Here is an 11,814-nt window from a genome sequence, read left to right as displayed (position 1 = left end):
GGTATCTTCATCTCATGTAGATGCTTATATGCTCCAATCAAAATAATCTGAAACACATCTTGAATAAGAAGTTTTAAGAGAGAAAACTCCTGGGTATTTCTTTTTCTTACTGTTGGTATGTCTGAGCAATTTGGTCTCAGCAGAATCTCACATCTTAAGGCTGGGTGAAGCCTTGCTGAGTAAATTGTAGTTGTAAAGCCCTCCTTCCAGAAGTCTGTTTTTAATGGGACCATTGTAGTCCATAAGGAATGCTGATGACTGCATGTGTATGGCCACCTTGGTGGAAAAATGACTGTAAATGAGCAAGATGGTCACAAATGCTTAGTGGCTCTGACAGGCTCTGAGTGGAAAATCGTGTTTACGACTTTCAGGTGTTTGTGGAGGGATAAGCAAAATGCAGTGTTAGCCAACAAATAAGACTCTTGAGGCACGAAAAATCTAAGGTGGCCTTAATTCTTGGCCTGTTTTGCTGGATGAAGCATAGGTAGAACTGACGGAGTGTGGTAGATGTGATAGAAAATATGTGTTAATGTTTTGACCTGTTGTGAGTGTTTGTGTGCACACACACATGTGTGTGTAATTCATTTTTGCTCTTTCACTGTTCCTGGTTCTCTCTGGGATCAGAGTTGAAAACAGCAAAACCAAGCAAATAAAAATCTCTGTACCAGCTGGATGGAAAAGATCAGGATTCTTGTAAGAAACCCCCAATGTTTTTGTACCTCATGTGTTTCATCTGCAAATGATCCTATGCTCCAAGGTTCCTGAGAATCTTTTATGAAAGGAGTAACATGAATGTCAACTTCCCCCCCCCTTTTTTTTTTCTTCTTTTTCTTTTTTCTTTTTTTGTTTGTTTGTTTGTTTGTTTCCCCTGGCCCAAGTCAGTGGTCTCAGAGGGCTCTCATATTTCAGAAAAAGCAAGTAAACATTTGAGTATTTGACTGAACTCTCTAAAGTTGCTTGGTTTATTCCATTGCTACTTCTCCACAAAATGCTTCAGATAGCTTAGCTTGCTGACTGCTCACTGCTGGCTATGTATGCTTCACTATTCTCATTCACAGCATACCTCCAGTGAGGAAAAGCACTGATCAGAATAAGCCAGACTTAATAAAATCCTGCTTTGCAGTAGGTTTATTCTGATTCTTGACCAAACTGGGAAATGTAGCTTCAAGCATAGTCATCATTATCAGCCTTCCCTCTATTACCCACGCTCCATCATCCAGCCACTGGGCAGGATATATATGTTTAATTAATTCTGCTTTTACCTTCGACCTGTAAATAGTGGGAGTAATGTCAGATTTATACGTTATATGAATAACAAGGATTTCTCAGGAGGTCCTATCCTGGTGAAAGAGGCTAACTGTAATTTTCAGCTGTGAGTAATTGTATATAATATAATCCTAAATGATTTTTCTTCTGTAATTTCATTAGAGTTTAGAAATTTAATTAGATTTTGAATCACTCTGAAATAAAGTAGCAAAACACCCAGAGACTAAGAGCAGTGGTTATTTTGTCCTCCGAGGCCAGAATTCTTGGTCTCAAATTGGCATGTGTTCATTAGGAGGAAGTTTGCAGAAGTTCTTGATATATTATTGTCTTTCAGAATGGACTCTGAATAGGTCTTTGGAGAGCATTAGAAGAGCACACAATTATTATACAGACTCTTTTTGAGGTTTAAGATCATCTGCCTTGCATATACTTAATAAAAATATGCCTCTAAAGTTGTTTAAGAAACTGTGGAGATAAGAAAGATGCTCCTCCAGTGCCTCAGTGCTCCTCCTGGTTTATTAGCAACTGCAGTACCTGTGTGTGATGATACAGAGAGGAGTTGTTTGCTTTACTTTAATGATTAGGTAGGTTTATGGTTATTTTTATTGCTACACATATGAACTGTCATGGTGGCTGTAATTAGAGGCACACTAAAATGCTGTTCCTTATCTTTCATCCAAGGTTCAAAAGAAATCTGTCCTTCTGGCAAACTTTGATTCTCTGTGGAATTCAGCCCATGTGCAAAAAATGGAATCAAACAAAACAAAGACCAGTGCAGCAGCTTTTGATTGCATGGGGTGCCCAGATAGTTGTGGTGGGTTCAGAAAGGGGATCCTCTTAAAAGATTCTGAGGGACTAGATATGCAAGTGCTTGTTCCCTTTTTATTTTAACTGGTGTAACATGGTTTGTGTTTGTGGAGATGGCCAGATTTACACTGCTTAACTAAAAAAGGGATTTGGGCACTTAGGAGCACATTCTCCAAAGCCTTTACCCACATAGAAATGTCTTTTCTCTCACTGGGGTTAGTTGCTTGAACCAGGACTATGCACATAATTTTGAACGAGTAGGTGCTTAAAGGGCAAAGCATATAACAAATTGAGGAGTTAAGTAGAGAGCAGGAAATTCAGATTACTTTCAGCATGGCAACAAAATAAGGAACCATAACAGAGATATAGACAGCAGGAATTAAAGAATCTAACAGAAATGAGCAAGGGGAGAGAGAGCAAATGTTGTGAAATTAGGAATTTCAGCAGGACAAATGGGGGGTGGGGGGGACCAACCTCTTTAAATAATGACAATCCAATCTATTTGAAAAGAAAGAGGAAACTTCGACGTAATGGGATGCATGTCAGTCCCAAAACAAGAAGTCAAAAGGAAACCTCCAAGATGACCAGGATGTTGTTACTGACTGACCTCTGTAACCATTGCTAGCATCCTCTGTACTGGCCACTGCAGGCAGACATGGAGTGAAACAATTCATTGGTCTGATCCAAGGGATCGTTTCCTTTGTTTCATTAACATCTCTTGATGAGAGCTCATCATCACATAAATCCAGTCCTTGTGCTCAAATATATGCTTTCAGAGTGATGCCAAGCAAGCAAGTCTTGAAGTCTGAATGGAAAAAGATTCTTGGAACCAAGATGGAAAGTTTTTGTGCACTTGGCTTAATGGATATTGATGGAGATTAGGCAACCTCAGGGAAGTCTGGTGTGCGTGGACATGCTGCCTTCCCTTAACGTGTTGTATCATATCATGGAACAAATTGAAGAAAACATGTTCAGGCTGGTTACTGCCAAAAATCAAGGTGCTTTTGCTATGGGCATCCGGAACAAATGGAAACTATGCTTGAAAACTCACAGCTGCTCTTCCTTTGCTATTTTCTCCATCTCCTCCTCTGTCAGGACTCTGAGCTGCTGGGACAACTGGGAGGGATTCCACATCTCAGCAAGCAGCAGAATCACAGATGTCGGGTGTGTTAACAAAGGGAAACACACCCGCACCAGTTATTTAATGCCTTCCTCCCTTGACATTAAGGAATACTATAGGAAACCATTCAACATTGCAGTCTTGCTCCTTTTCTTTTTCTCCTCCACCTCCATTTTCTTTTGAAGGAATATGTTATGTTACAGAGATGTTGGTACATTTTAAAAACGTGTTTTCTTGACTTTACTTGGGGGACACTATGGCTTGGTCCTATTGCCAACTCAGAAAGGTGCAAGGAGGCAAAGAATAAAGCCTTGGAACATGTGTCCTCAAGTCTCTTTTGTGCAACATCAGGAAAGAAAATGCCAAAGTAGTCCATGGCTCAGCTGAGCAGTCTATTCATTTGCAGATGTCCTGCCCCAGACCTTGCTCTGTTCTTAGGTTTATAAAACTGTGTGGTGTCCCTCATGGAAGTTACAACTTATACTGAACTTAATTTCTTCCATACTGGGTATATTTGGATTATTAATTCAGATTGTCTGCACCTATGTGTCATTATTTCTTGCTTCCCAGTGAAGAGGATTTTTTGTATTTCTAAACCAGGCTGATTCTGTGTTACACTACAGCAGGGAAAAAAGGTATTATAACAGAAGGCAATTTCTTCCACGGTGAAGGAAAGCGCCTGCACATCACTTCGGGAAGTTGTATATTTTCTGGGTTAACACATAGCAATGAGTGTGTTATGTGCTGGGATGAAACACAGGTAGGCATACATAAATGTGAGTTGAAAAATAAATCTTTTTGTAGGAAATGTGGCTAATGTGTGCTTGAAAGATGCATATCTGATATTTGCATGAAAACAGTCAAATTCATTCTACGCTGAGTTTCAGACTCCTGGCACTGTGTCATAGGCATGGTCTGGAATCCTGGGCAACGTACTGATACTGTTTCCTGATGACACAGTTCATAGCTTAGACTTGAATACAGAAAATGATGTTCATGGTTCCTCTTCTCTAGTGTGTTTTCCCATACCGATACCCTTCATCTGGAGAGCTTTGGCACCTACACACAGTGTAGCAGAGCTTTCAGTGAGGTGATCTTACGGTCAGGGAATGTTTTTTCACTGTTCCTCTGTGTGTGTGTTTGGTGGGGGGACAGAGATCCGTTTAGAGCTAGCCATGTTATAAGCCACTGAAAATCTTTCTTTCCTCTCCGGACCTTGTGCTGCATGGCTGCTCCAGCAAGTGCCTCTCTAGCATTTTCCTTGTGCCTCTTACTGTTAATTTCCTACAGGCTGGGATTCCAGGTAGCATACAGAAAGCATCAGCAATGGCAGCGTTTTTTCCCATCTTCCTCTGCTTTAGACCAGAGGATTTAAATTCCTTTCTGGTTTCAGCTAAAAATTTTCTAGGAGAGGTATCAGTCTCCAGCTAGTGCATTTAGGCCTATAGGTATGTTCTTAGGTTAACCTTCACTGACCCTTAAACATAGTCCACAGTCTCATATGTATTTGTAAACCACAGCTCAGAGGAATGGTTTTACAGAAACTTGCAACCTTATTTGTCGTCTCAGGCAACCATAGTCTGATCTGTAGCCTGTTGTATAAAATGTTTATAAAAGTTGGAGACAAATTGTCTAGTATGAAATAGTTTATTTAGGTTAAAAAGATTAATAATAAAGACTCTTCCAGGCTTCTCATAAAATCACCAGCTGGTCTGTCAGTTAGCTGAGAGACTCTAGAAGTAGGAGGATGTGTTCATGCTTGAGATGACTGGGAAATGCTGCAGTTAGCTAAGGAAATAGGAAAGAGGTCAGGATCCTGCCTTAGACATAGTAGTCCATGAGTCACTGGGAAGGATGAGCGTGGGAACACATGGAGCAAAAGTTTAACAAGTCAAAAGAACTAAGAAGACAGAATAAGGCCTATGTTCCTTCAATAGCAAGATTGTAAATAATAGTCAACAAAGACAGAGGCTCTGTTTCATTTTGTAGCTTGATCCTGGTTTATTTTCAGCAGAACCAGGTCACATTTTAGTATCAACTTGAGACCCTCTGATCTGACTTGCTTTTTCCCCTGAAAGGGATTATTTTCCACTCTGATATCTTTCAGAGGGCTAGCAGGTGGGAAATTTCTTTTAAAATTACAAAAACTTCAACTGGGAAAGATCTTAACCTTGTCTGAAATTTAGTTGAAAATGTTCAATAAGTTCGGATACCTTTGGGAGGACTGAGGAACACACACACAGACAATGTGATCATATAAGCCTTCTTGCTGTAGGGAAACGTGCTGTAAAGAACCTATGGTTGCCCGTCTCTCACCCACACTGCCTCTTGGAAATACCCTGCAATGTTTTTTGCCTTCATTGTCTAAAGAATGTGTATACTGCCATGTGAATAACCTGTTGGTTTTTTGACTGTGTGTTGTTCCTTACTGCATGGATGGATTTCTTGTGTTGAGTAGAAAATACTTATTAAAGTATGGAAAATTCAATAGTCTAACTCCGCTGATGATGCCTGAACAGATGCTGTTACAAAGTCAGAGAACCAAATCTGGATTTTTATTTATTTATTTAAAACCAAACCCAAAACACATACCTAGGTAACACTACCAAAATAACATTAGAAGAACTGTATTGCACTAAGAGGAGCTTTTTGGAGATGCTATTTTGTGCTACCATGTGAAATTTCAGATATAAGATACGTTAATTCAACCTGTTGCATATTTCCATGATAGTATGGACTTTAGTAACATGGTCCCATGGTACGCAGTCCTCCCTGTCCCATCTCCACTTGACTTCAAGAACAAATCCTCACCTCATCTGAAAGGGATAATGAATGAAGCAGGGTGAAGGTGGCAGTTGTTCAATATATCTTTATTTCCATCATTCAGTGGGACTAACAGGCCTTATTTATTACATAACCCCTGTGCCAAACGCAGAACAAACTTGTATTAATCCCAGCGGAGCTGCTCATATGCATCAGCAGGTGCCTTTCACCGCTTGGTCCAACTCCATCAGAAAGCTAGCTTTGGCTGGGGAAGGAGGTGTCTGCTTGTTTTCCTTGGCTGGCTTTGGCTAACAGCTCCTCTCTGTACAGGTCAGCTCCAGGCTGGAGTTAAGAGTCTGCTCAGGGAGAGAAGGGACCCTTTTCACAGACCATGTGGATTTCAGTACATTCAGCATTCTGTGGGAAAGCCTCTCTACATTGCATTTGTCTTATTGCTCAAATCTATCTGAGCGAGCTACTGGAGGAGGAGATTCCTTCGCATACTGTATATTCCCTGAAGCACTGTAAGTCACAGTGGAGATACTGTAGCATTTGGAAAGGTACTAGAGGAGCTGGGAGGCTGTGGGAGGAGGCAACAATCCCACAAAATTGATTAAAGATGTTCTTGGGGGAGAGTTTGGCTCTCTGAGCAACGAGTTTAGGACTGGATGACCCTACGTGAAGGCTCTGATACTCACTGGATGATATCGTCTGCTCCTCTGATTATCAAGCATCTCAGTCACTGGAGGGCTCTGTGTTGATAAAGTTCCTTTACTGAGGCAGCACTGCTGGAATTTTTCCTATGTAGGTTTTCATACGGCATGAACAAAACATCCCAGGCAGCCCAGCTTTGTCGTTGTTGCACATTCCGATATACTCAGCTGTGTCTTAAAATACCTTTGAAGTGTATGTTGATAACTTAGAAAGTTCCTAAGCAGACTCTGAAAATGGCTGCGTGTTTCCTCTTTGAAGGAGGCATGTGTGGTGGTGAAGCAAAATGCAGCGCCCAGGAAAATTCAGAGCAAGAGAAAGAAAGGGTAGAGTATGTCTAATTCCCATTCAATATTCTTGCATCTCCTGTCCATCTGTACTCTGTATAAGAATGTTGGACGTTGTTAAAGTGAAGACACTGTGAGTAATTTATATCGGTAAAATGGGGTAAACACTTCCAAGGGCATTGTGGTTATTGGGAGGGAAAAAAAAACCAAACACCAGAGATTCTGAAAATCTGGACCCATAGTTATATTTTAGAGGAAGTTAAACCATCAGAAATTTTGAAGTAACTGCAAAGGCACAAGGTTTTGCTTAGTCCTCTTTAGGCAGTATGGGATTCTAATGCAAAAGAAAACTTGGGTTTATTTTTTGCAGATGATGTTTGGAGTTCTGCAGTTCACAGAGGTTCAGGACTGGGAGGCAGATCCCAGCCGCTCTCAGGTTGTGTCCTGCTCACCTTAAATTCCTCCTTCTGCCACTGCTGTCACAGTACAAAGCAGCATCATTTTCTGCTCTGCAAGAGGTGCTCTGTACTTCTGAAAATCCACCTGTTTATTCTACTACTAACTCAGGAGATGGAGCACAATCTTTAGCCAGTGTTTGAACATAAATGGCTGTGTTAAGGGTAAACCTGAGGGTGCCCAGGAAAGAGATGAGGAAGTCAAATGATATGAAAGTAATGGCACCAGAGCCAAAACTGAGTGGGTTTTGTTTGTTTTTGTAAAACACTTCTGCTTTTATGCATTAGTACTTACCTAATTTAAAGCAGGACATGAAATGAGCAAGACAGAACACCTGGTGTAGTCACAGTTCCTGGTTTTTAGCTTTGCCTTGTCATTGTACAGCATCTTAAGGTATTTGAGATATTAACAGTTTTTAGAGGTACTAAGCATCCTTTTTTTTAAGGGTGAACAATAAGAGGATGGCAAAAATAAATTGCCCACCTGTAATAATGCTTATTTTTAATGGATCAATTAGGCTTTGAAGGGAAGAATCAAAGGAGGTGGATGGGAGGAAAAGGTGGCAGAGCTGACAGATTTGCTCTTGCTTTCAGTTGCTATAGCGGAGGTGATCTGGTGCTTTGCTCTTGTCTGCATGTGTGTGTTGTCTTGTTTTAATTATGCTGGTGTCAGGAAAGTGAAATAAGTCCTTTGAGTCCTGCTTAGGACAGGATGCAGTTTTGGAGGTGGTGGGAGAACTGGGAAACTTAATTTAACCATTTTTGCTAATACAGCCACAGAGACCACTTCTTTCCATGCAACAGCTGCAGTCTAGGGAGGCATTTGAATGAAAGGCCTCATTGTTTCACAGAAGAAGGGCAGGACACCAGGATTTCCTCTCTGGCTTCCCCTCACATTGGTCCAGGAGAATCTACACTCACTGGCCTCTGTGGATAGCAAAAAGGTCACTTGCTGTGCTGGGTGTTGAATGTGGGGGAAGCAGCTCTTCAGTGTGTGGTGATTTAAGCAGTTTATTAGTATTTCAAGAATAATGTTGTCAAAAGCATGGCATCTGGCTCTGAAGATAGAGGATTTCAGAAGAAAATGTGTCGTTCGGTGAAATATTGTTGATTTTGCTCATAAAAATGGTGGCTGCAGTTCCTCTTAGTACCTAGGTACCTTTCACAGAGCACAACTGTCCTTCTGCCTCTCTAGTCTAGTAGGAAGAAAGCTCTCTTCGTCTGTCCACCCCATCTCAAATCCCAAACTTTGTTTAGCTGAGAACAACTGTAAGTAGTCATGGCTGACATGACCACTTGGCAGAAAAAAAAAAAAGTGATATAGGAAATTCTGGGCCATATCTAAATATAAAAGTGACAAATGCGTTCAGTAATATGTATTTTCAGGAAGTAAGAGTATTGTAACACACTGCTCATAGCTAGCACCTGCTGCTACAGGTACAGAGCACTGTAAGTACATGATGCTCTTCCAAAGTAACTTTGCAGCTTTGGTGGCTAGGCAATGTATGGAAGGCTCCGTGTCCATTGCTGGGCAGGAGAAGTCTGTTTCTTTATGGCCAAAGGTCTGCAGCTTGTTTCCTCCAAATGACCCACTAAGGAGCGCGGGTGTTGGAATGGATGAAACTTTTTTGTATCTTCTGTTCCTAGGCATAAAATAGGGTTTTCAACAGAATAAATCTTCCAAGAAAATGTGCCATAAATGTGGAAAGGTTGAGTTTCTATCAGGAATGAATTCCTGACAACCAGTTGTTCCTTTTTGAGAATGTAGATGCAGTGCCCCATAAGAGTTGTAATTCAGGTAGTTCATGTCCCTGTTACCCTCTTTTGGCTGGGTCACCTACTGAATTACATTCTCATGATGTGCTGTAACCAGAGGACAGAATGATCCATTGCACTGGCACAGCAAAAATTTGATCCATCCAGGGATTATTTTTTTATTATTATTATTACTCAATTCAATCATCAAAATAGGGGGCATGAAATGTCAGAAATATAACTTCCACAAGAAAGGCTGGTAAGTTTCTGAGTAGAAATGTTCAGCCTAGGGGTTTTTTGGTGCATGTTTGTTCTAATGATATGGGAATCATTTGATGTCAGACTGCTAGTCAAGGGCAGCAATGACTCATGAATAGTGGACAAACAGGCTCCTACAGCATGTTTATAGTATTCCTCAAATGTATGAACATGTTGCACTTTACTCTTGAAATCCTGTTGTTGGAAGCAAATTTTGAATGCACATAAAGCAGAGCCGCTTGAACAGACTATCCAGTTCTGCCTCAAAGTAATTGCCGCTTTGTTTATAATATGAGCAACGCTGGTGGCATGACATTAGACTTAACTGCATCCCGTTTTGGTGCTAATATTTGCCCTTACACTAGGCATAAATAAGCTGGGACTTCTCTTGAGATAAAGCAGATATTGCATCTTTAATGGAATAGAATAGGCATAAACAAGCCAATTGCCCTGCTTTGGGATTAGAATTATGTGATTTTTCTCCTTTTACATTTAACAAACACTGAAAAGCACTAGGAGTCATTAGGCAATCTTCATAAACACCAAGTTAAAATAAAACAACCATTTGTCATTCTTTTCCATGCAGATTCCCCTCAAATACATTATCTGTCTGTGAAGACAGTCATTTCGCTCTTGTGCATGGTGCTGTGGAAAGCTGAAAGCTTTCAGGCCCTGACAGAGGCTTTTCAAAAATCTCAGCCTCTGCACTGTGGGACTGTGCCTGCCTTGCTCTGACATGCCAAGCAGAGTGAGTGGAGAGATGTTTATGGACAAATGAGGAAGAAGGGCACCAAAATCCAAATTTGGATGCCTGAAACAAGAGACTTAAATGTTTCCAGTTACCTCCCTGCTTTCTTTAAGCACTTATGTGTAGATTTAGATATGTAAACATCTAGTTTAGCTCCTTCAACAGGAATTTAAGCACCTATGTTATGGTTTAATATATTTAAATTAGGTTAGACAATCTAACCAATGTTGTCTTTCTGATGGATCAGGCCTGAGGTTTTTCCTATGGAGGCCGTGTTAATGATGGGCAATTAGCAGAAACAGCATCTCAGTACATAGTCACTTTGCTAGTAAAATCATCACAATGCGTGATTGAGTGACAGCCAAGGCATTCAACCTTGACTATGTTACTAACATCTGCCTGCATCACAACACAAATTAATCTTATGGGAGAGATCTGAAACAAGACTGCCTTTCCCACTAAATCCTTGAAGCACCACAGATTCAGGTAGATGCCATTCTCCTGCATTGTCCATCTCTACTGAGCTTGCAGTCTCCCACTCCCCCACTTTCCCTCATACAGAGCACCTTATGGATTAGATGTGTTTGAAGATGTCTTTAAAAGCCTTACATGGTGGACAACAAATGCTAGATGGACATTGATCACAGGTTATGTGAAGTTAATGTGTTTTCTGGTCTTCATTGCTCTGTGGAAATCAAGCCCTTGGCCATAACATGTTTCTTGATTTCCTTCCCCCTTGTTTGTCACTGTCCTTGTTTGTCAATGAGAAGTATATCAGATGGACCAGTTCAGGGACAATACAGGGTTGCTTAAAGGTGTTGAGTTCTGGTGAGGAAGAAGCAGAACCAGTATGTGAAGTATTCAAGGACTGACTTTTAACTATGTGAATTTGGTCTATGCAAGCTGCATCAGAAAAGGGAATGTGAGGTTACTGCAGTCACTCAAGCCTGGGCAGATATTTGTCATTCCAAAACCATGCTGTTGAGGACTTTGGTTGAGGGGGAGCATCAGGGAGGGGAAAATAGAAAGTGGAATGTAGGTTCTCAGGATTGTGGTCTATTAAGAGGCAGAAGTATCATCATCACAAAGTCACCTATTTCTCCTCCAGGGAAAAGGTGGAAACAGTACAGATAAGATTACCTCAGGTCTCTTGGTGTGAATTTGCAGGGTTTCTATAAGTCCGGTCGAGTATACATCCATGCATCTAAATTTAGATTGGGACTCCTGTGTTCAAGTGCAATCTGAAGTACAGTTTTGCCTCACTTGGGCTCTTACTCACACAGCACACAGCTCTGGGTTCTGCCTGGCAGCCTTTCTGTAGAGATTCCAGCTTGTTTTGTTACACAATGCTGAACAGACGGGAGGCATCTGTCATCTCTTCAGTGCCTGCACGGAAGTCCCTGCGCCCCATGGCTGTGGCACTGACTGGGGGTGTGCAACAGGTTTGACTCTGCAGGGTGTGCAATATTCTTCATTGTCCAGCAGCCTCTCTGTGCCTCTGCTGCAGGAGAGGCATTTCTGAGGGTCTTCACTGGCAGAGATTGAGCAGACTGATGCCTAGATGTCATATTTTAAAATTAATTTTGCATCTCCAGTGATTTCTTTTTAATTTTACAGCATTTTTCCTTGTTTTTCTTCTCCTTG

This window comes from Haliaeetus leucocephalus, unplaced genomic scaffold (genome assembly GCF_000737465.1).
Source record: "Haliaeetus leucocephalus isolate CR32 unplaced genomic scaffold, Haliaeetus_leucocephalus-4.0 Scaffold168, whole genome shotgun sequence".
Taxonomy (NCBI): Eukaryota; Metazoa; Chordata; class Aves; order Accipitriformes; family Accipitridae; genus Haliaeetus; species Haliaeetus leucocephalus.
This window is presented reverse-complemented; position numbering follows the sequence as displayed.